This window comes from Eschscholzia californica, unplaced genomic scaffold (assembly GCF_041429995.1).
Source record: "Eschscholzia californica isolate CP2 unplaced genomic scaffold, dmEscCali1.0.p SCAF_3, whole genome shotgun sequence".
Taxonomy (NCBI): domain Eukaryota; kingdom Viridiplantae; phylum Streptophyta; class Magnoliopsida; order Ranunculales; family Papaveraceae; genus Eschscholzia; species Eschscholzia californica.
Genome location: NW_028238420.1, coordinates 47,457,846 through 47,463,687, shown reverse-complemented (window position 1 = coordinate 47,463,687; position 5,842 = coordinate 47,457,846). Strand labels below are relative to the sequence as shown.

The window sequence follows — 5,842 nt, the reverse complement described above, 5'->3', positions numbered from 1 at the left end:
CTAAGCCGAGCGATATTCAAACTACGAAAAGAAAACCGCAATCCTAGCTGACTTCCATTGGCTTATATGATCCCACACAATTTACACAAAAAGAAAAACCACATTATTTTGGACTAGAAATTAGAGGAGATTGTAGCGGTGAAGAGTAAAACACAAACACTAATTATAATAGACCAGTCGGACAAGTAATGGTTGGGCAGATGGGCCAAGTTTAGCGAATAGGGGTCTACCAAGCCAAAGTTGAGGCAGAAAGCTAACCAGTGAAGAAGATGGAAATCGGATCAAAGAGGGATATCCTGATTCTCTTATTCTTCATGCAACAATAAATAACACGAGATACTTATTTAAGTGCGTATTGCTTTATGAAAGATCTTTCCACATCTTATTGTTAATTAAACCTAACCCGATTATTTCCGCAAAAACAAACCTAGTTCAATCACGGGCCAGATAAAATTCGTCACGCAGAATTAATATAACATCGAACAAAGAAATGTAACATTAATATGAAAACCGAAAAAAAAAAAAACAGTGATCATAGTCTCATAGATGATGATGTATTTATTAGCTATTCCCTCACTAGTGTCTCTATTTGAGCCTCAGAGCTCTATAAAATCGCTCCCCTATCTATTTACATACTTTTCTGTTATTTTTTTCTTTTCTGAATCCACAATCCCAGAATTAAAAAAAACCTAAAAAAGAAAACAAAGAAAATAACAGCTTCATCAATCCTTCTCAGCTGCTACTACTCCACATTCAACACTTCATCTGAAGATGATTATGATTCTGGCGAGTTTCCGTTCTTGTCCTCTGTCTCCGTCAAGAATTTGATTCTTCAAGTTAGATCAGTCATTGATCTTGTCTCTCCTCCATTTGTAATCCAAGGATGCCCTAAAACTTGTTCCGCTGTGAATCTCTTCGAAACATCTTTACAAATCATTCTTCTCAATAGATCTTTAGCAGAAGATGAAACGGAATGAAAGATCCGAGTCGGAAACCTTAAATTTCCTCTAAGAACCGATTCGAAAATTTCAGCAGCCGATTCACCATAAAAAGGAGGAGTTCCAGCCAACATTATATACAAAATAACACCAGCACTCCAAACATCAATCTTTTCATTATAATCTCTACCGGAAATCACCTCCGGCGCAACATAATACGGTGTTCCGACGATTCCTCTCATAAATCCATCATGAAAACAATCAGCAGATCCAAAATCAGCAAGTTTTAATCGATTTCTTCCATCAAATAGTATATTATCAGGTTTAATATCTCTATGAGAAACACCACGACGATGACAATGAGCAATTGATTCCATTAATTGAGACATAACTGATGCCGCTTCAGTTTCAGTGAAAATTCTTTTTGAAACACGATTATAAAGATCTGAACCTTCACAAAGTTCAATAACCATGTGAAGATAATCTTCGTCTTCATAAACATCAAAGATCTGAACGATATTAGGGTTTCCGCTAACGATTTGCATGATTTTAGTTTCTTTCTCTAAACATTCACGATCAATTGAATCAGATAAAAGTTTTTTCTCAATTGATTTACAAGCAAAAGATTTACCGGAAATTAAAGAAAAGCATCGGTATACGGTACCGAATCTTCCCCGGCCGATCTCTTCACCAATTTGGTAATCTCTTTTCAGACTTTCGCTCATCGGTACTTTGTTTCTCTCTCTATCTAACTGGTGAGGTTTGTTGGTGTAGGTGTTGGTTTTGGAGTATTTATAAAGGGAGAGAGAGAGAAGAGGTTTTTAGTTTTGGGGGGATTTCGGAATGTTTGAGGGGAATATTCGTTTTGGGGAGTTTTACCAAACCAAACTTGAAACGGTTCAATATGAGTGGTTGGTTTTATAAGAAAAAGAGTTCTAGTTTGAATGAAATTACGGAATTTGCCACCGTAGAAGGAAGTTAACGTGTCCGTTTGGGAAAGTAGAAAAAGTTGTTAAGTCATACGGAATGTACTAATGACATCTTTTACGTGTTTGGATTTACCCCACAATTTGTGAAAAATTACTAGATTACCATTAAAGGTTAATTGGTAAAATATATTGTTACGGAGATCACCACTTTTTAGTGTGGGGTAATAACTAGAAAGGTCAAAATAATATTGAAAATGAGTAGAAAAGCACAAAACATTTGAAAATTATTATTCAGGTCAAAAAGTATACAAAGACTAAATTATTTTTTTTTGTCTTTTTGTGTAACTAAATTCTTTTATTTTTCTTTAAACTTTAAATCGATATAACTTTTGTTTGAGATGTCGGATTTCAATAAAATTTATGTATTTAGAAATGATTTTTCATTAGCTTTCTAACAAGATCCACTTTCAATATTTTTTTTTCAAAAAAAAAAAACAGAAAAATACGGTGTTTTTTCGCTTACGTTTTTCTGCAAACACGTGTTTGCACAATCTGTTATGCAAACAACTGTTTGTAGCAATCTGTTCTGCAAACAAACGTTTGCAAACAAGTGTTTGCATTTGCGATATTGCAAACAAGTGTTTGCATTTGCGATATTGCAAACATGTGTTTGCATTTGCGATTTTGCAAACATGTGTTTGCATGTGCGACAATGCAAATTGAGTTGTTTTCACTTTTGAGACTTCATAGTTCATACCTTTGAATTGGGTAAAATATCTCTCGTATATCTGTTGGCTTGGTTCATATATTGATCACATTATGAAAGTAGGAAGAGTCTGTGTGAAAGCAAGTAAGAGATTTGGAGGTATAAAGATTGACTTATATAAAGAAAGCAAAGTGAGAATTGATTGATGCCCTTGTTCTAATTGATTATCAAATTGACCAGTTCTTAAGAAGAACCACCACCAAATAGCAAACCCTAACAACAATGAAACAACAACACCCAAAACACCAGCTACAATTATAATTATCAAATTTCTCTTCTTCTTACCACCATAGTTTGATCCAAGAGGACCACCATATGGAACATCAAACTCATCATCTTTGGATGAAGAAGATGAAGAACAGGAACCTCAAACTTAGGTCGAGTCAAGAAGAAGATGATTCTAAGAAGAAGAAGATGATTCGAAGAAGAATAAGATGATTTGAAGAAGAAGAAGAACGGGTAGAAGAAGAAGAACGAGTAGAAGAAAGAAAAAAAAACCTAAATGTGTTTTTAGAGAGAGAGAGGGAGAGTTTTATTAAGTAAGGGTATTGTGGGAATGATAAAGAAAAAAAATGACCTTAATAATAATTATCAATATTATTTTAAACTTCACCTATTATTACACATAATATTGTGGTAACTTCTACCTAATAGAAAAAAGTCTAGGCTTTTTTAGTTATTATAATAATTTTTTAGACCTAAACAACTATTTTCTATTTTAGTGTAGTGGTTAGAAAATACACTCTGCAACACGAAGATTCCATGTTCAATCACGTAGAAGTGCAAATCAAGAATTTATTAAATTTAAGTCTAAATAAAATAGAATTGAATTAGCTGGCCTTTAAGTTCCTTTAATACTCAGTTCCAAGGTTCCTAATCTAGAAGAAAATAAAATTAGTTGGGCTTTAGATCCGTTGAAAGCTCAACACTGTCCACCATCGTTAGTTGGACATTCCCTCTTAAGTCCATGAAATCTTAGGATCGAGTCTCGGTAATTGGACATCTAGGAATAGATGAGCTTTTAGACCCCTGACATAGTTCAAAAAGTCGTTATATGACTTACAAAAAGTCTACGTAACCCGCCTCTTTGGACTTCCACTTGGACTGCCTGTGAGAGAAACAAGAATTTCTCTCTGCACGTGAGATGAGAGAGAAACCCTTGTTTCTCTCACAGACGGTTAAAGTGGAAGTCCTAGAAGGCAGATTGAGTATACTTTTTGTATGGGCTAAAAAGATCTAAAATATCTTAACTGACGGTATATTACTCAACCAAATTCATGATTTACTGTACATAATAGTCATGATTCATCAAATATTACTATTCAAATGTAATGACTCTAGTCCAATCTTAAAAAAAAAAAACAAAAAATTGCTCAACCTTAACGTTCCTAATTAAGATGATTCTAGAAGTAAACTATTTCAAAATTGGAACTAAAACACTCTGAAAGAAATGGGAGTGTGACTTTTGTGTGGTTTGAGGGGCAATTACTCATACCCTACCAATTTGTTTCTTTTTATATGTTTTAGTACAACAACCAGTCATGTGACTGCATGCTTCCGACTTAAAATCCACACGGCATCGTGTGAGAGGAGGAACCATTGTTGAACTAAATATAATGGCTTTTGGTACAGGAAGAGCACTATTTAGTAAAGGCAGTGCGCTTGAAAGGTCAATTTATGTATTTGCTCTTCCCTTACCAAATTAGTTTAAGGAGGGCGTTATAAGGATCATTTAATAAATAGTGCCAAAATAGAAGGACTTAGACAAAAATTAATAATAAATCTAATATTTTATTCACTTGTAGTTTCTCTCACATAAACAACCAAAACCCTAATATCGTCATTACTATCAACATCACCATTAGTATTAAAAAACTTGCAAAGTTTACCATCACTATAGTCTTAGTTTCGAGCTTTTAATGGTGCCTCACGATCTCATGGATGAGGAACCACCGTTAATGAAGGAGGCAACCTACATCAAGAAAGAAGATTCCTTTGACTAAAACGGAGACATCGACTTAAACGAAACCATCGACTTAAACAAGGGCATCGACTTAAACGAAGTTATCGACTTAAACAAAGACATTTATAATGAAGATAATATGTCTCATGTAAAGAAATATCATTTTCTTGTCTTCCTCTATGATTGTACAAACGTTTTAGGATTTTAGGTTGTTTTTTTCGTAAAGAATTTTCAGTTGGATCGACGGAAAATGACAACGAACTTCGGTAGGGCGGCTAGAAAAGACAACAAATTTCGGTCGTAACGGCTAAAAAAGATGACAAATTTCGGTTGGGTCGATTGAAAAAGATAACAAATTTCGGCCGATCCCGCTGAAAATAGTAATAAATTTCGGCTGATATGGCTGAAATTAGTCTGTTTTTTCAACCGCTCTGGTCGAATTTTTTTAAAATTTTCAGTTGGTATTCATGAATTTTTATTTATGCTAAGCGAAATTTCTTTTATGTAAATGTCGATTATATATTTTTCGAGTTACATCCTTGTTTGTATTCTTCATTGCAATATTGATACTTGAAATCTTCAAAAGTTACTTATGTTAAAACTCTAAAATCTATGAAGAAATCAAGCAATAACAAGAATTACAAACTCTCTATGGAAATGGGTGTTTCTAGGGTTTAGGTTTCTATCTCTATATCTCTATGTTTGATAGAATCAAACAGATTTAGGGCTTTTCTCCTTTTCAGGATGTTCATCTCTCTTCTCTCTCTTTGATTTGATCGAAGGTTTTAGGTCGAACAAGATTTTTTCTTCTCTCTCGAAGGTTTTTAGTCGAACAGGAGGATACTCTCTTCTCTCTCTTTTGGTCCAAAATAGTTTGATGGGAGGGACGAAAGTATAAATTTGGGATATTTAAAAAAAATGTTTATCCCTCCCTATTCTAAAAAGAGTGCTCTCCCTACCTAATGCACTGCCTTTGCTAAAAAATGTTCTTCCTATACCAAAACCCAATATAATTTGTAGTATCTTTCTTTCTGTCTGTTTTTTGGCTTCTTTCTATGGTTATTTTTTACACCTGCACCATATGAACTTCCCAACAACTTGATGTATTCTTCATCAAAAAAAAAAAACAACTTGATGTATTTTAAGAACGTTAGATTGCTAGTTGTGTTTTATTATAAAAATGGTTGAAATATTTTAAAGTATATTAACATGATTAGTGTATTTTAAAGTTAAAAACCACCTAATT

General features: G+C 33.7%; 1 pseudogene across 1 annotated transcript; it reads right to left on the bottom strand.

The window, feature by feature from the left end:
* Positions 1 to 473: 473 nt before the first annotated feature.
* On the bottom strand, positions 474 to 1,925 carry LOC147551031 (phosphoenolpyruvate carboxylase kinase 1 pseudogene; annotated as a pseudogene). The gene has a single exon (XR_015238572.1). The product of XR_015238572.1 is annotated as a phosphoenolpyruvate carboxylase kinase 1 pseudogene (transcript).
* Between the last annotated feature and the right edge of the window lie 3,917 nt (positions 1,926 to 5,842).